Source organism: Notolabrus celidotus, chromosome 21 (assembly GCF_009762535.1).
Source record: "Notolabrus celidotus isolate fNotCel1 chromosome 21, fNotCel1.pri, whole genome shotgun sequence".
NCBI classification, from domain to species: domain Eukaryota; kingdom Metazoa; phylum Chordata; class Actinopteri; order Labriformes; family Labridae; genus Notolabrus; species Notolabrus celidotus.
In genome coordinates this window covers 50,665-69,476 of record NC_048292.1, presented here as the reverse complement: position 1 = coordinate 69,476, position 18,812 = coordinate 50,665, and the positions used below count along the sequence as shown (strand labels likewise).

Here is an 18,812-nt window from a genome sequence, read left to right as displayed (position 1 = left end):
TGTTTCTAAATTCATCCAACTGTCCGTATTGTCCATTTTCCTTTACTTTTATTATTTCAAGCTAACTGTAATTAATCCAATCATTTTTTAACCATTTCAGCTGCTTCTTCAGAACTGAGAGACGACGCTCAGAGAGTTTTTATGTCTTTAAAACCAGGCTAACTAAATACAAAACTGTAGACCAAGTTTAGTTTATTTAATCTATTACTTCATCAGTTATTACCTCAAGCTAACTAACTTTATCCATTACCTTAATCTAACCCACTGGTTCCCAAAGTAGGGGTCAGAACCCCTTGGGGGGTCGTGAGGCACTGATGGAGGGGTCGCGAGCTCCTATCCAAAAAAATGTTTCTTTCAAAAGCTTATTTTTTTCTGAATATCTAAAATTGTATATTTTATCCATTCTTATAAAATATAAATAAAGATATCAGTTAAAATTAATGTGAATCAGAATCTGTATCCTGTCGCTGCTACAGACTAAACATGAAGATTACTCGCATTCTGCTTTCAACCATTTTTAAATAACTATGAAACAAAATGATGTTATTTTGGTTTTCAGTTTCTAATGTCTGTTTTTGGATTGGCCTGTTAGTGCTTACACATGGCTGTAAGTAACATTTGACCACCCTAAGTAACAGCGTGGGTCCCGAGTCTCTGACACCGTTATTTTTGGGGTCCTGGGCTGAAAAGTTTGTGAACCCCTGAGTTAACTATAACAATTACTTAGTTTTTTAAGGCTTTAGCCCACTATTCAGTACATCCACTACATTTAAATACTATGATTATCTATTCTGCTGTTTTTTGCTAACAGTCCTCTGTAGGTCATCTTGAAGGTAAGAATAATATATTTCCATTATTAAATATATAATAGAAAAGCCTCTTTTGAACTGGTTTTGGCTTCTCAATTCTTTTAGCTAACATTTTATCAAATATAATAGAGCTGCTCTTCTCTAACTAGCTATTCATTTTAGCTATCTCAACCATTTATTAATGTTTCCCTATTTCCAACCATTTATCCAGTATGTTCATCTACACTATTTAAGCTAGGTGCATTGTAATGTAATGTATTGTAATGTTTCCTGATCATGATAATGTTAGCTAGCTTTAACATACTAAGCATCATTTTTAACTTGTAACCTTCTTGAAGCTAACTGTCAAATCTTTCTGTTAATTATAAGCTATTTGTTTAAATTGTAGGCTTTAAGCTAACTTGTTTGTCCATGTGTGTACGGCTACTTTTAGCTAACTGTCCTGTCAGTATATTCATTTTAGACAATTTTCTGTAGGCCTTGTTGAAGCCAACTCTAATGTTTGTCTATTAATTATAAGGTATTTATTGTAACTGTGTTTCTATCACTGCCAGACAGTTTATTTGGTTTTAGCTAGCTTGTTTAGCTAGGCAATTTAAGCTAGGTGATTCACTGCTTTTAGCTTCCTTTTCCTAGCTGGACTACTTTTGGCTAGTTAAATAACACAATTGTCATTGACTGTTAGCTAGCTAATTCAACTGAGGTCTATTGCTGTTGCCTTATTATCAAAACATTTGAGCTACTTTAGCTTCCCATTACTGTTAGCTAACTTTTTTCAATTCCTGTAGCGATACTTTAAGTTTAGCAAACCTTATAATTAACTGGCTTGGGCTTATCATTGCTTTTAGCTAAAAAAAAAATTATCTTCAAATTTAGAGCTACTTTTTAGTTTAGTTTTAGCTATTTTAACCATTTATCCAGTAAGTTCATCTACACTATTTAAGCTAGGTGGTCCACGGTGCATTGTAATGTTTCCTGATCATGATAATTTTAGCTAGCTTTAACATACTAAGCATCAGTTTTAGCCTACATGTTATTGTAGCCTTCTTGAAGCTAACTGTTGAATTGTTCCATTAATTTGTATCTATTTGTTTAAACTCAAGGTTTTAAGCTAACTTGTTTGTCCATGTGTGTACGGCTACTTTTAGCTAGCTTTCCGGTTAGTATATTAATTCAAGCCAACTGTTTAAATTACTCTCAGCCTTCTTGCAACTAACTCTAATGTCTGTATTTCATCAGTGTGTCCATTACTGCTAGCTTGTTTATTTGGTTTTAGCTAGGCAATGTAAGCTAGGTGATTCACTGCTTTGGCTTCCTTTTCTTAGCCGTGCTACTTTTGGCTAGTTGAATGTTAGCTAACTACTGTAGGTCTTCTTGAAGCCTAAATAACTTTTCATTGAAAATCAGCTAGCTAATTCCAATGTTGCTGGAGCTTTATTTCAAAATATTTTAGCTACTTTAGCTTCCCATTACTGTTAGCTAATTTTTTGAGTTAACTATTTCAAGTACATGTTAATTTGGATTTTTTTGCAACCGTATTTAGATAGCTTAGCATGGCGATTTAAGCTAGTTGACGCACTGCTTGTGGTTTACTTTTCCTAACAGTGCTATTTTAGCTAGCTTTTATGTCTATACATTAGCTTAGTATGCTTACTCTTCAGTCAGACCATCACACCTGGTTTAGCTACATGTGTCAACAGTTTATTCCCAATTATTTTGGGCTATTTATTTAAGGTAACAGTTAACTTCATGCAGTTTGTGTTTTAAAGGATTAATCATGTGTAGCATTATTCTAGTTTCAGCAATTAGCGGTCTGAAGACCTGGATCAAATGAGAGTGGCTAATTCAACCTGGTGTTAAAGACCTCTCAAAGTGTTTGTATATTTTTCTGCCAAGATCTTTTATTTACAGACATGTTCACCCCACAACCTGTTTATTCCTGTGGGATAAATCACTGCAACACAAGGTAAGAATCCCTCACCTGCACTTTAAACTGGACACACTGAGTGAAGCTAATAATGGGAATACTAAATGAAGCTTTGAAATATCCCTTTTAGCGCCCACACAGGAAGCAGCCGCCTCAGATCACTCTGCTGCGATCAGATTATGCGGGCATCTTTCCACGGGGCTGTTTATGGTTACTGTCAGATAAGGCTCTGTTTACAGGTTATTATAAATGACTTTCTGATTGCTGTTTAATTCAATATTTGGACTGGATTTTCCACCTGGTGATATTTAAACTGATACACCAGGCTGCACTTTGTTCTTCCATTGGAAACTGTAAATGGTTTTGTCTGTTTTCTCTCTTCTGTTTTGACATTTTATTGCAGGATCATTTAGATTTATGTGATTATAAAGTACAAAGAGCATTATTTTGAAAAACACCTTTTTGTAAACGTTGCAATGCATGCTCCATTTAAATGTTATTTCAGTGAAAGTTTTTAAAGGTTGTGAAAGTAAACTACTTTTGGAGAAGTCTGGTTTCCAAATAAGTCGGCATGCTTTCAGTGACAGGAGTGATGTTTCAGTTTTCACAATGTGTTGTTGTTGGCAGGCTGACGTACAGGACTTACACAAGACCAGGATTCAGATAAGCTGAGCTCATGCATCCACAAAGAACCGTCCACGAGACATCAAAAACAAGATGTTTGACTTATTTCATTGTTTTTAACATTTTACTGAGTTGTTTTAAATCTAAAAGTTACTCATTTAAATCTATGGACATAAACTCACATAACATAATAACACTGATGTCCCTGAAGTAGTTCAATGTAAACATGCTAGGTCAGGAGTACATTAGCTTAGAATACAGCTACTGATGATAAATCTACATGAATATTTTAAGGACTTGTCCTCCACAGACCTTTAAAGACTGTACCAATGTTGAGATAAATCTATGTAAAGGCCTTGTTGTTAAATGTTGGGTTTTTATGAGGTTTGAGGCCTCGTACATGAATGTAGACATTTTTGGAAAATGTAGATTTATTTGAAAACAGAGATTTTCAAAAACGCCCTCCAGGATGGAAACTTTTGAAAACTCTATTGTGTTGTTGTTGTTGTTGTCGTGTGGGCAGCAGTTTGATTTACAGCTAGGTGTTCTTCCTGCATGCCCCTCAGCCCAGAACATCTCCTGGTGGCAGAGCAGTGAGAACGGGGACGTCTCCCTGAGCTGCTCGCTCCACATATCATGTTCCATCTCCTCAGCCGTAGCCAGAAGCTTGCCTTATTGGCCTCCTCTGACAGCTCCCTTGTTGCCGTGTGCAACCAAGCTCCCCGACACCAGAAGTCTTTGAGTAGCCGTGTTGTTGAGGCTCCAACAAAGCCTCTAAATCTAAAGATTGTTTTTCAGGTTTTTTGATCAGGCAGAAGTGAACAGATGAGGACATTTAAACAAAGAACATAAATACATGGGGAAATTCATTCTTTCACACTGGTATTGATCAAGCTGCTCACACATAGTCCGTTATAATGTATACTAAGCAGAAACCTCCAGCTGTGAGAAATGAAGCTGATATGAGAGTGCTAAAAACTGCAGTTCCTTGAGCGTCCACTAGAGGCTGGCTGCAGAAACACCAGAAACCACATACACACCCATTCAAAGAGACAATCTTTACAGCAGGAATAAACATGTTTACAGTCTGGTTCAAAAAACACTTCAGGTCTGAAGAGCTCATTTCATTATAACTCGTTAGATTTGAAGATATTAAGATTACGAGTTTTGCCCAAATAAGGGCGTGGCTGTCCTGATTGACAGGCGGGAACACTGTAGCTGTTAGCGAGGAGGCTAAAGCCCCACCTCTTTACCTCACACTAGCTCCACAGACGTTAGGTTGAGTTCAACATTTCCAATATGGCCGCCTTCAACGATCGGCTTCAAAACAGGGCTTCAGGTACAGACGGGTGACCTCACGGAGACTACGAACATTTATCATACAGGATGTGTTTTATACACTGGAAAAATGCCCCTCCAAAAACAAGGGAAAAAAATAATTTTAAGGTACTTTTATCTTGAAATAAGCAAAAAAAATCTGCCATTAGAAGAAGTGAAAATTTTCTTGGTAAGATTTCCTAAATAAGACGTAATATTTAGAGAACTGTGATCTTAAAATTACTAGGGAAAACTTCTTTAAAGCAATATTTTTCTAGTATTTTAAAGCTTAGTGTCTCAGAATAAGACAGGAATGATAACAATTAATATTTATTTTACTCCAAAAAAAAAAAGTGCCTGAAAACTGTAACCCACCCTTAAAAAGAACAACTTTTCTTTCTTCCTTTTATCAATGGATCTGTTTTCTGATAGATTAATAAAAGTCATTTCCTTAAATCAAGTAAAGTGTTTGTCTTAAATCCAGATTATCCGTCTTCTACAAATAAGATCTCAGCTTGAAAAATGTCTGAAATGTTAAATAAACTTTGTTTCTTCTGAATTAAAACTCAAAACAAGATCATTTCAAGATTGTTTGACTGAACAAGATATTTAAGATGTCTTAAAACAAGTCCCTCTATCTCTCTCTAATGTTCCTTGTTAAGTTAATTTATCTTAAATCAAGAGGGAGAAGACATTTGGACTAAAAATGAGAATATTTCACTTGGTAAGATTTTGAGTTTTTGCAGTGTTCACATGTACAAACAGGACCCATGATATGTGGTCTGAAATGTTCTTAACTTGCTTGAATGTACAGAGTGTTTCTCTTTGCAGTAACAACATTGTGAAACATTTCATCAACAAGATAAATCAGTGGAGATCTCGTCCTTGAATGTTGTCTTGGATTTTTATCGCCAGCTTGTTAAACGAAAAAGCATCCTGATGCAGCTTTAATGTTTCTGTTTGTTATTTCTAGTGCCTTAGTAACTGTGTGTGTGTGTGTGTGTGTGTGTGTGTGTGTGTGTGTGTGTGTGTGAGAGAGAGAGAGAGAGCATCCCAAGTTAAGCTGTGGCCTACTTCAGATGTTTTACCACCCTGACAAGAAAACACTGAGTGCCTTTAATACCCTGGAACATGTATACTGTCTATAAAATCCAGAGACCAGTTTGTACACTTCCTGTAAAGCATGTGCCGGTGGGTAAAGGCTCAGTGATTCCTGCTCTTATGTTGCTGTTTCTGATTATTGTTTCTGATTATCCTCCTGTCAGGTATTCTTTAGGAAGAAGCTCATCACGCTGACACAACATCCCCGCCTCCAACGTGACGTTTCCCAGATGTGAGTATTTCTCAACATCAGCTTCTTCCTGTCGCCTGTTTGAGCCATCACCTGAAAACAACCTGCCTACATCTGCACCTATCATTCAAAAAGATGAGAAGAACTTAGAAGAACATTCAACACGTGATGTTCAGTATGAGAAACATTCCTCCACAGCTTCCTACATTCTCTGAGCTACCTTTGAGCAGCTGCAGATTCACTGATTTACAATCAGCCCAACGTAAACACGGCCTGTCGTCTGTTCTCCTCCGATCAGCTGAAGTGTATGTTTGTCCCCCGGGGTCTGAGGTCTGCGATAGGGAAACCACTTCCTGAAAACACAAACACGCCACATGTAAACAGTGGAAGTGCTCCATTTGCACATACGTGACATTTGGAGAGCGTTTGTCTGGTGGGGTCTGTGCCCTCAAAGTGAAATCTGAGGAACCTCAAGAGGGGAGATCTGCAAAATATAGAAACAGTGGAAGGAATATTGCAGATTTCAAGAAGTGCTTTTCCAAACGTTCATGCCTCTGTCAGCAGGTGGAAACAAACTGTAGAAATGTAAAGAACAAGGAAGTGATCTGTGTTTCTGTGATAGTCAGACGGCCAAAGAAAAGGAGTCTCAGAGATGTGTAGTGAGATAGAAGCCATTAAATCCTCATCACAGGACGGGACTCCACCCGAGCCATAATGATGAAAGCCTCTCCATCTTAAAGCCACATTCATCTACACTTCCTGTCTTTAACAATGAACTTCCTCTCCCTTAGTTCCTGCATTAAGCTCTTTGATAATAAGGTTTCCCAGAGGACGATGTGATTGATCCTGAATTGAAAAGAAAGCTCTGATATCTGTGAGGGAGAGTTCCTTCACGTTCACGGTTATTAAGGAATGTGGTCTCTCAGTACGGACGCTTCACGCTGTAGGGAGTCGAGGTCAGCGGGGTCTCTGGGTTGAATTAAATCCACGTGGACTGTGTGATCATCCATTCGTGTGTCTGTGTTTTTCTCTCCCCTCAGCTGTTTCACGTCAAACCCTGAGTTACCTGAGTCAGCGTGGATTCCCTCCCGAGGTCCCCCATCCTGTGTGTCAATGTGAGCCAGACTTCAGACCAAACACTCTCTCTAAGGGGGACAAGAAGGTGAGAGGGTGAGGAGAGGCCACAGAGAACTTGTTGAACTTCAGGTTAATTGCTCAGAGGTGCTTTCAGTCACAAGCAGAGGCTTCAGAGGCCTCACATAACAGCTGTAACGGACATGATATCACTTGTTCTAGAAACATGTCTCACATTCTACCTTTAAATCTTCAGTGTGTAAAGAACAGACCGGTCTTCAGTTCATGATGTCATTTATGAGTTAGTTATATTCATTGAGCAGCTTGTTCTCTCTCTGAACCTGGAGGTTGTGGATGGAATGTGTTGTTCCTGTTTACATAATGATGGTTCTTTATTTTGCTCCCTCTCTCTAAGAACTCTCCTGTGGAGTCAACGAAGTGTTTGAGGCATTTGAGCCTAGGACAAATGTTTTATTAGTATTGAATTATCTTATTGTATCATTTCGCCGCGTGTCATATTACTGTTACTGTAACCCTGTTTTGTATTGTATTGTTTCATCATATTGTGTTGTAGTGTCATATCATCTTATGTTATCCATCGTATCGTTTCGTACTGTGTCGTATCGTGTCCAGGGGTGCATCTTGAAGCTTCCACCAAAGCGTCTGCCCCCTGGTGGCTGGCTGCAGTATAGGTCAAAAACTCCGTCTCTGCAGTCAAACTTTAAAACATAAATCCACGTGGTGTGAATGTTTCTCCCTCCGTATGCTGTGGTGACATGTAGTTAGTATTTGATTGTGTTGTGTTCAAGGACTCTTTTTTTCTGAACACTTTCTTCTTCGTTGGTTATTAGAGGTTAAAAAACAGGGTTTTACTTCCTGTTTGTTTTGATTGACAGCCGCCGTAGAGTGGAACTCCTTGGGATCTTGTGACGCTACGCTGTAGGGCGGAGCTCGTTACCGTGGCAACACAGAAATTCTATGGCTTCGCAGGCTCTGTCTGCACATTGGAGCGGGGTTTTTTTGGGCTTCAGAACCGTGCAACGGGAAGAGGCGGAGCAACGCTGTCCATTTTATATACAGTCTATGGTTTCATCCTTTTGTATTGTTTCGTATCGTGTTATCTTATCGTGTCATGTTGCATCGTGTCGTGTTGTATTAAAGTTCATCGTGTGGTTGCGTGTCGTGTTGTATTAAAGTTCATCGTGTTGCATCATGTCGTGTTGTATTAAAGTTTATCGTGTGGTTGCGTGTCGTGTTGTATTAAAGTTTATCGTGTGGTTGCGTGTCGTGTTGTATTAAAGTTTATCGTGTGGTTGCGTGTCGTGTTGTATTAAAGTTTATCGTGTTGCAGCGTGTCGTGTTGTATTAAAGTTTATCGTGTGGTTGCGTGTCGTGTTGTATTAAAGTTTATCGTGTTGCAGCGTGTCGTGTTGTATTAAAGTTTATCGTGTGGTTGCGTGTCGTGTTGTATTAAAGTTTATCGTGTTGTTGCGTGTCGTGTTGTATTAAAGTTTATCGTGTGGTTGCGTGTCGTGTTGTATTAAAGTTTATCGTGTTGCAGCGTGTCGTGTTGTATTAAAGTTTATCGTGTGGTTGCGTGTCGTGTTGTATTAAAGTTTATCGTGTGGTTGCGTGTCGTGTTGTATTAAAGTTTATCGTGTTGCAGCGTGTCGTGTTGTATTAAAGTTTATCATGTGGTTGCGTGTCGTGTTGTATTAAAGTTTATCGTGTGGTTGCGTGTCGTGTTGTATTAAAGTTTATCGTGTGGTTGCGTGTCGTGTTGTATTAAAGTTCATCGTGTGGTTGCGTGTCGTGTTGTATTAAAGTTTATCGTGTTGCATCGTGTCGTGTTGTGTTAAAGTTTATCGTGTTGCATCGTGTCGTGTTGTATTAAAGTTCATCGTGTGGTTGCGTGTCGTGTTGTATTAAAGTTTATCATGTGGTTGCGTGTCGTGTTGTATTAAAGTTCATCGTGTGGTTGCGTGTCGTGTTGTATTAAAGTTTATCGTGTTGCAGCGTGTCGTGTTGTATTAAAGTTTATCGTGTTGCAGCGTGTCGTGTTGTATTAAAGTTTATCGTGTGGTTGCGTGTCGTGTTGTATTAAAGTTCATCGTGTGGTTGCGTGTCGTGTTGTATTAAAGTTTATCGTGTGGTTGCGTGTCGTGTTGTATTAAAGTTTATCATGTGGTTGCGTGTCGTGTTGTATTAAAGTTTATCGTGTGGTTGCGTGTCGTGTTGTATTAAAGTTTATCATGTGGTTGCGTGTCGTGTTGTATTAAAGTTTATCGTGTTGTTGCGTGTCGTGTTGTATTAAAGTTTATCGTGTGGTTGCGTGTCGTGTTGTATTAAAGTTTATCATGTGGTTGCGTGTCGTGTTGTATTAAAGTTTATCGTGTTGTTGCGTGTCGTGTTGTATTAAAGTTTATCATGTGGTTGCGTGTCGTGTTGTATTAAAGTTTATCGTGTTGTTGCGTGTCGTGTTGTATTAAAGTTTATCGTGTGGTTGCGTGTCGTGTTGTATTAAAGTTCATCGTGTGGTTGCGTGTCGTGTTGTATTAAAGTTTATCATGTGGTTGCGTGTCGTGTTGTATTAAAGTTTATCATGTGGTTGCGTGTCGTGTTGTATTAAAGTTTATCGTGTTGTTGCGTGTCGTGTTGTATTAAAGTTTATCGTGTGGTTGCGTGTCGTGTTGTATTAAAGTTCATCGTGTGGTTGCGTGTCGTGTTGTATTAAAGTTTATCATGTGGTTGCGTGTCGTGTTGTATTAAAGTTTATCGTGTTGTTGCGTGTCGTGTTGTATTAAAGTTTATCATGTGGTTGCGTGTCGTGTTGTATTAAAGTTTATCGTGTGGTTGCGTGTCGTGTTGTATTAAAGTTTATCGTGTGGTTGCGTGTCGTGTTGTATTAAAGTTCATCATGTGGTTGCGTGTCGTGTTGTATTAAAGTTTATCGTGTGGTTGCGTGTCGTGTTGTATTAAAGTTCATCGTGTGGTTGCGTGTCGTGTTGTATTAAAGTTCATCGTGTGGTTGCGTGTCGTGTTGTATTAAAGTTTATCGTGTTGCATCGTGTCGTGTTGTATTAAAGTTCATCGTGTGGTTGCGTGTCGTGTTGTATTAAAGTTTATCATGTGGTTGCGTGTCGTGTTGTATTAAAGTTCATCGTGTGGTTGCGTGTCGTGTTGTATTAAAGTTTATCGTGTTGCAGCGTGTCGTGTTGTATTAAAGTTTATCGTGTGGTTGCGTGTCGTGTTGTATTAAAGTTCATCGTGTGGTTGCGTGTCGTGTTGTATTAAAGTTTATCGTGTGGTTGCGTGTCGTGTTGTATTAAAGTTTATCGTGTTGTTGCGTGTCGTGTTGTATTAAAGTTTATCGTGTGGTTGCGTGTCGTGTTGTATTAAAGTTTATCGTGTGGTTGCGTGTCGTGTTGTATTAAAGTTCATCGTGTTGTTGCGTGTCGTGTTGTATTAAAGTTTATCATGTGGTTGCGTGTCGTGTTGTATTAAAGTTTATCATGTGGTTGCGTGTCGTGTTGTATTAAAGTTTATCGTGTTGTTGCGTGTCGTGTTGTATTAAAGTTTATCGTGTGGTTGCGTGTCGTGTTGTATTAAAGTTCATCGTGTGGTTGCGTGTCGTGTTGTATTAAAGTTTATCATGTGGTTGCGTGTCGTGTTGTATTAAAGTTTATCGTGTTGTTGCGTGTCGTGTTGTATTAAAGTTCATCATGTGGTTGCGTGTCGTGTTGTATTAAAGTTTATCGTGTTGCATCGTGTCGTGTTGTATTAAAGTTTATCGTGTGGTTGCGTGTCGTGTTGTATTAAAGTTCATCGTGTTGCATCGTGTCGTGTTGTATTAAAGTTTATCGTGTGGTTGCGTGTCGTGTTGTATTAAAGTTTATCGTGTGGTTGCGTGTCGTGTTGTATTAAAGTTTATCGTGTGGTTGCGTGTCGTGTTGTATTAAAGTTCATCGTGTGGTTGCGTGTCGTGTTGTATTAAAGTTTATCGTGTGGTTGCGTGTCGTGTTGTATTAAAGTTTATCATGTGGTTGCGTGTCGTGTTGTATTAAAGTTTATCGTGTTGTTGCGTGTCGTGTTGTATTAAAGTTTATCGTGTGGTTGCGTGTCGTGTTGTATTAAAGTTCATCGTGTGGTTGCGTGTCGTGTTGTATTAAAGTTTATCATGTGGTTGCGTGTCGTGTTGTATTAAAGTTTATCGTGTTGTTGCGTGTCGTGTTGTATTAAAGTTTATCGTGTGGTTGCGTGTCGTGTTGTATTAAAGTTTATCATGTGGTTGCGTGTCGTGTTGTATTAAAGTTCATCATGTGGTTGCGTGTCGTGTTGTATTAAAGTTCATCATGTTGTTGCGTGTCGTGTTGTATTAAAGTTCATCATGTGGTTGCGTGTCGTGTTGTATTAAAGTTCATCGTGTGGTTGCGTGTCGTGTTGTATTAAGTTTATCATGTGGTTGCGTGTCGTGTTGTATTAAAGTTTATCGTGTGGTTGCGTGTCGTGTTGTATTAAAGTTTATCGTGTGGTTGCGTGTCGTGTTGTATTAAAGTTTATCGTGTGGTTGCGTGTCGTGTTGTATTAAAGTTTATCGTGTGGTTGCGTGTCGTGTTGTATTAAAGTTTATCGTGTGGTTGCGTGTCGTGTTGTATTAAAGTTCATCGTGTGGTTGCGTGTCGTGTTGTATTAAAGTTTATCATGTGGTTGCGTGTCGTGTTGTATTAAAGTTTATCATGTGGTTGCGTGTCGTGTTGTATTAAAGTTTATCGTGTTGTTGCGTGTCGTGTTGTATTAAAGTTCATCATGTGGTTGCGTGTCGTGTTGTATTAAAGTTTATCGTGTGGTTGCGTGTCGTGTTGTATTAAAGTTCATCGTGTTGTTGCGTGTCGTGTTGTATTAAAGTTTATCATGTGGTTGCGTGTCGTGTTGTATTAAAGTTTATCATGTGGTTGCGTGTCGTGTTGTATTAAAGTTTATCATGTGGTTGCGTGTCGTGTTGTATTAAAGTTCATCGTGTGGTTGCGTGTCGTGTTGTATTAAAGTTTATCATGTGGTTGCGTGTCGTGTTGTATTAAAGTTTATCATGTGGTTGCGTGTCGTGTTGTATTAAAGTTTATCGTGTTGTTGCGTGTCGTGTTGTATTAAAGTTTATGGTGTGGTTGCGTGTCGTGTTGTATTAAAGTTCATCGTGTGGTTGCGTGTCGTGTTGTATTAAAGTTTATCATGTGGTTGCGTGTCGTGTTGTATTAAAGTTTATCGTGTTGTTGCGTGTCGTGTTGTATTAAAGTTCATCATGTGGTTGCGTGTCGTGTTGTATTAAAGTTTATCGTGTTGCATCGTGTCGTGTTGTATTAAAGTTTATCGTGTGGTTGCGTGTCGTGTTGTATTAAAGTTCATCGTGTGGTTGCGTGTCGTGTTGTATTAAAGTTTATCGTGTGGTTGCGTGTCGTGTTGTATTAAAGTTTATCATGTGGTTGCGTGTCGTGTTGTATTAAAGTTTATCGTGTTGTTGCGTGTCGTGTTGTATTAAAGTTTATCGTGTGGTTGCGTGTCGTGTTGTATTAAAGTTCATCGTGTGGTTGCGTGTCGTGTTGTATTAAAGTTTATCATGTGGTTGCGTGTCGTGTTGTATTAAAGTTTATCGTGTTGTTGCGTGTCGTGTTGTATTAAAGTTTATCGTGTGGTTGCGTGTCGTGTTGTATTAAAGTTTATCATGTGGTTGCGTGTCGTGTTGTATTAAAGTTCATCATGTGGTTGCGTGTCGTGTTGTATTAAAGTTCATCATGTTGTTGCGTGTCGTGTTGTATTAAAGTTCATCATGTGGTTGCGTGTCGTGTTGTATTAAAGTTCATCGTGTGGTTGCGTGTCGTGTTGTATTAAAGTTTATCATGTGGTTGCGTGTCGTGTTGTATTAAAGTTCATCGTGTGGTTGCGTGTCGTGTTGTATTAAAGTTTATCGTGTGGTTGCGTGTCGTGTTGTATTAAAGTTTATCGTGTGGTTGCGTGTCGTGTTGTATTAAAGTTTATCGTGTTGTTGCGTGTCGTGTTGTATTAAAGTTTATCGAGTGGTTGCGTGTCGTGTTGTATTAAAGTTTATCGTGTTGCATCGTGTCGTGTTGTATTAAAGTTTATCGTGTGGTTGCGTGTCGTGTTGTATTAAAGTTTATCGTGTTGCATCGTGTCGTGTTGTATTAAAGTTTATCGTGTGGTTGCGTGTCGTGTTGTATTAAAGTTCATCGTGTGGTTGCGTGTCGTGTTGTATTAAAGTTTATCATGTGGTTGCGTGTCGTGTTGTATTAAAGTTTATCGTGTTGCATCGTGTCGTGTTGTATTAAAGTTTATCGTGTGGTTGCGTGTCGTGTTGTATTAAAGTTTATCGTGTGGTTGCGTGTCGTGTTGTATTAAAGTTCATCGTGTGGTTGCGTGTCGTGTTGTATTAAAGTTTATCGTGTTGTTGCGTGTCGTGTTGTATTAAAGTTTATCGAGTGGTTGCGTGTCGTGTTGTATTAAAGTTTATCGTGTTGCATCGTGTCGTGTTGTATTAAAGTTTATCGTGTGGTTGCGTGTCGTGTTGTATTAAAGTTCATCGTGTGGTTGCGTGTCGTGTTGTATTAAAGTTTATCGTGTGGTTGCGTGTCGTGTTGTATTAAAGTTTATCGTGTGGTTGCGTGTCGTGTTGTATTAAAGTTCATCGTGTTGCAGCGTGTCGTGTTGTATTAAAGTTTATCGTGTGGTTGCGTGTCGTGTTGTATTAAAGTTCATCGTGTGGTTGCGTGTCGTGTTGTATTAAAGTTCATCGTGTGGTTGCGTGTCGTGTTGTATTAAAGTTCATCGTGTGGTTGCGTGTCGTGTTGTATTAAAGTTCATCGTGTGGTTGCGTGTCGTGTTGTATTAAAGTTCATCGTGTTGCAGCGTGTCGTGTTGTATTAAAGTTTATCGTGTGGTTGCGTGTCGTGTTGTATTAAAGTTCATCGTGTGGTTGCGTGTCGTGTTGTATTAAAGTTCATCGTGTTGCAGCGTGTCGTGTTGTATTAAAGTTTATCGTGTTGTTGCGTGTCGTGTTGTATTAAAGTTTATCGTGTGGTTGCGTGTCGTGTTGTATTAAAGTTTATCGTGTGGTTGCGTGTCGTGTTGTATTAAAGTTCATCGTGTGGTTGCGTGTCGTGTTGTATTAAAGTTCATCGTGTGGTTGCGTGTCGTGTTGTATTAAAGTTCATCGTGTGGTTGCGTGTCGTGTTGTATTAAAGTTCATCGTGTGGTTGCGTGTCGTGTTGTATTAAAGTTCATCGTGTTGCAGCGTGTCGTGTTGTATTAAAGTTTATCATGTTGTTGCGTGTCGTGTTGTATTAAAGTTCATCGTGTGGTTGCGTGTCGTGTTGTATTAAAGTTCATCGTGTGGTTGCGTGTCGTGTTGTATTAAAGTTCATCGTGTGGTTGCGTGTCGTGTTGTATTAAAGTTCATCGTGTGGTTGCGTGTCGTGTTGTATTAAAGTTCATCATGTGGTTGCGTGTCGTGTTGTATTAAAGTTTATCGTGTTGCATCGTGTCGTGTTGTATTAAAGTTTATCGTGTGGTTGCGTGTCGTGTTGTATTAAAGTTTATCGTGTTGCATCGTGTCGTGTTGTATTAAAGTTTATCGTGTGGTTGCGTGTCGTGTTGTATTAAAGTTTATCGTGTTGCAGCGTGTCGTGTTGTATTAAAGTTTATCGTGTGGTTGCGTGTCGTGTTGTATTAAAGTTCATCGTGTGGTTGCGTGTCGTGTTGTATTAAAGTTTATCGTGTGGTTGCGTGTCGTGTTGTATTAAAGTTTATCGTGTGGTTGCGTGTCGTGTTGTATTAAAGTTTATCGTGTGGTTGCGTGTCGTGTTGTATTAAAGTTTATCGTGTGGTTGCGTGTCGTGTTGTATTAAAGTTTATCGTGTGGTTGCGTGTCGTGTTGTATTAAAGTTTATCATGTGGTTGCGTGTCGTGTTGTATTAAAGTTTATCGTGTTGTTGCGTGTCGTGTTGTATTAAAGTTTATCGTGTGGTTGCGTGTCGTGTTGTATTAAAGTTTATCATGTGGTTGCGTGTCGTGTTGTATTAAAGTTTATCGTGTTGTTGCGTGTCGTGTTGGTATTAAAGTTTATCATGTGGTTGCGTGTCGTGTTGTATTAAAGTTTATCGTGTGGTTGCGTGTCGTGTTGTATTAAAGTTTATCGTGTGTTGCGTGTCGTGTTGTATTAAAGTTCATCGTGTGGTTGCGTGTCGTGTTGTATTAAAGTTATCGTGTGGTTGCGTGTCGTGTTGTATTAAAGTTTATCGTGTGGTTGCGTGTCGTGTTGTATTAAAGTTTATCATGTGGTTGCGTGTCGTGTTGTATTAAAGTTTATCGTGTTGTTGCGTGTCGTGTTGTATTAAAGTTTATCGTGTGGTTGCGTGTCGTGTTGTATTAAAGTTTATCATGTGGTTGCGTGTCGTGTTGTATTAAAGTTTATCGTGTTGTTGCGTGTCGTGTTGTATTAAAGTTTATCATGTGGTTGCGTGTCGTGTTGTATTAAAGTTTATCGTGTTGTTGCGTGTCGTGTTGTATTAAAGTTTATCGTGTGGTTGCGTGTCGTGTTGTATTAAAGTTCATCGTGTGGTTGCGTGTCGTGTTGTATTAAAGTTTATCATGTGGTTGCGTGTCGTGTTGTATTAAAGTTTATCATGTGGTTGCGTGTCGTGTTGTATTAAAGTTTATCGTGTTGTTGCGTGTCGTGTTGTATTAAAGTTTATCGTGTGGTTGCGTGTCGTGTTGTATTAAAGTTCATCGTGTGGTTGCGTGTCGTGTTGTATTAAAGTTTATCATGTGGTTGCGTGTCGTGTTGTATTAAAGTTTATCGTGTTGTTGCGTGTCGTGTTGTATTAAAGTTTATCATGTGGTTGCGTGTCGTGTTGTATTAAAGTTTATCGTGTGGTTGCGTGTCGTGTTGTATTAAAGTTTATCGTGTGGTTGCGTGTCGTGTTGTATTAAAGTTCATCATGTGGTTGCGTGTCGTGTTGTATTAAAGTTTATCGTGTGGTTGCGTGTCGTGTTGTATTAAAGTTCATCGTGTGGTTGCGTGTCGTGTTGTATTAAAGTTCATCGTGTGGTTGCGTGTCGTGTTGTATTAAAGTTTATCGTGTTGCATCGTGTCGTGTTGTGTTAAAGTTTATCGTGTTGCATCGTGTCGTGTTGTATTAAAGTTCATCGTGTGGTTGCGTGTCGTGTTGTATTAAAGTTTATCATGTGGTTGCGTGTCGTGTTGTATTAAAGTTCATCGTGTGGTTGCGTGTCGTGTTGTATTAAAGTTTATCGTGTTGCAGCGTGTCGTGTTGTATTAAAGTTTATCGTGTGGTTGCGTGTCGTGTTGTATTAAAGTTCATCGTGTGGTTGCGTGTCGTGTTGTATTAAAGTTTATCATGTGGTTGCGTGTCGTGTTGTATTAAAGTTTATCATGTGGTTGCGTGTCGTGTTGTATTAAAGTTTATCGTGTTGTTGCGTGTCGTGTTGTATTAAAGTTTATCGTGTGGTTGCGTGTCGTGTTGTATTAAAGTTTATCGTGTGGTTGCGTGTCGTGTTGTATTAAAGTTCATCGTGTTGTTGCGTGTCGTGTTGTATTAAAGTTTATCATGTGGTTGCGTGTCGTGTTGTATTAAAGTTTATCATGTGGTTGCGTGTCGTGTTGTATTAAAGTTTATCGTGTTGTTGCGTGTCGTGTTGTATTAAAGTTTATCGTGTGGTTGCGTGTCGTGTTGTATTAAAGTTCATCGTGTGGTTGCGTGTCGTGTTGTATTAAAGTTTATCATGTGGTTGCGTGTCGTGTTGTATTAAAGTTTATCGTGTTGTTGCGTGTCGTGTGTATTAAAGTTCATCATGTGGTTGCGTGTCGTGTTGTATTAAAGTTTATCGTGTTGCATCGTGTCGTGTTGTATTAAAGTTTATCGTGTGGTTGCGTGTCGTGTTGTATTAAAGTTCATCGTGTTGCATCGTGTCGTGTTGTATTAAAGTTTATCGTGTGGTTGCGTGTCGTGTTGTATTAAAGTTTATCGTGTGGTTGCGTGTCGTGTTGTATTAAAGTTTATCGTGTGGTTGCGTGTCGTGTTGTATTAAAGTTCATCGTGTGGTTGCGTGTCGTGTTGTATTAAAGTTTATCGTGTGGTTGCGTGTCGTGTTGTATTAAAGTTAATCATGTGGTTGCGTGTCGTGTTGTATTAAAGTTTATCGTGTTGTTGCGTGTCGTGTTGTATTAAAGTTTATCGTGTGGTTGCGTGTCGTGTTGTATTAAAGTTCATCGTGTGGTTGCGTGTCGTGTTGTATTAAAGTTTATCATGTGGTTGCGTGTCGTGTTGTATTAAAGTTTATCGTGTTGTTGCGTGTCGTGTTGTATTAAAGTTTATCGTGTGGTTGCGTGTCGTGTTGTATTAAAGTTTATCATGTGGTTGCGTGTCGTGTTGTATTAAAGTTCATCATGTGGTTGCGTGTCGTGTTGTATTAAAGTTCATCATGTTGTTGCGTGTCGTGTTGTATTAAAGTTCATCATGTGGTTGCGTGTCGTGTTGTATTAAAGTTCATCGTGTGGTTGCGTGTCGTGTTGTATTAAAGTTTATCATGTGGTTGCGTGTCGTGTTGTATTAAAGTTTATCGTGTGGTTGCGTGTCGTGTTGTATTAAAGTTTATCGTGTGGTTGCGTGTCGTGTTGTATTAAAGTTTATCGTGTGGTTGCGTGTCGTGTTGTATTAAAGTTTATCGTGTGGTTGCGTGTCGTGTTGTATTAAAGTTTATCGTGTGGTTGCGTGTCGTGTTGTATTAAAGTTCATCGTGTGGTTGCGTGTCGTGTTGTATTAAAGTTTATCATGTGGTTGCGTGTCGTGTTGTATTAAAGTTTATCATGTGGTTGCGTGTCGTGTTGTATTAAAGTTTATCGTGTTGTTGCGTGTCGTGTTGTATTAAAGTTCATCATGTGGTTGCGTGTCGTGTTGTATTAAAGTTTATCGTGTGGTTGCGTGTCGTGTTGTATTAAAGTTCATCGTGTTGTTGCGTGTCGTGTTGTATTAAAGTTTATCATGTGGTTGCGTGTCGTGTTGTATTAAAGTTTATCGTGTTGTTGCGTGTCGTGTTGTATTAAAGTTTATCATGTGGTTGCGTGTCGTGTTGTATTAAAGTTTATCATGTGGTTGCGTGTCGTGTTGTATTAAAGTTTATCGTGTTGTTGCGTGTCGTGTTGTATTAAAGTTTATGGTGTGGTTGCGTGTCGTGTTGTATTAAAGTTCATCGTGTGGTTGCGTGTCGTGTTGTATTAAAGTTTATCATGTGGTTGCGTGTCGTGTTGTATTAAAGTTTATCGTGTTGTTGCGTGTCGTGTTGTATTAAAGTTCATCATGTGGTTGCGTGTCGTGTTGTATTAAAGTTTATCGTGTTGCATCGTGTCGTGTTGTATTAAAGTTTATCGTGTGGTTGCGTGTCGTGTTGTATTAAAGTTCATCGTGTGGTTGCGTGTCGTGTTGTATTAAAGTTTATCGTGTGGTTGCGTGTCGTGTTGTATTAAGTTTATCATGTGGTTGCGTGTCGTGTTGTATTAAAGTTTATCGTGTTGTTGCGTGTCGTGTTGTATTAAAGTTTATCGTGTGGTTGCGTGTCGTGTTGTATTAAAGTTCATCGTGTGGTTGCGTGTCGTGTTGTATTAAAGTTTATCATGTGGTTGCGTGTCGTGTTGTATTAAAGTTTATCGTGTTGTTGCGTGTCGTGTTGTATTAAAGTTTATCGT

The 18,812-nt window shown here is 39.0% G+C and overlaps 1 long non-coding RNA gene across 1 annotated transcript in view; it reads left to right on the top strand.

The window, feature by feature from the left end:
- The first annotated feature begins 643 nt into the window (after nt 1-643).
- LOC117804696 overlaps nt 644-18,812 on the top strand; it is a 26,443-nt gene continuing 8,274 nt past the window's right edge. The window contains exons 1-4 of the long non-coding RNA XR_004629224.1: nt 644-833; nt 2,706-2,775; nt 5,943-6,010; nt 7,009-7,130. This is a non-coding gene — a long non-coding RNA (uncharacterized LOC117804696). The remainder of the gene's footprint in view (nt 834-2,705; nt 2,776-5,942; nt 6,011-7,008; nt 7,131-18,812) is intronic.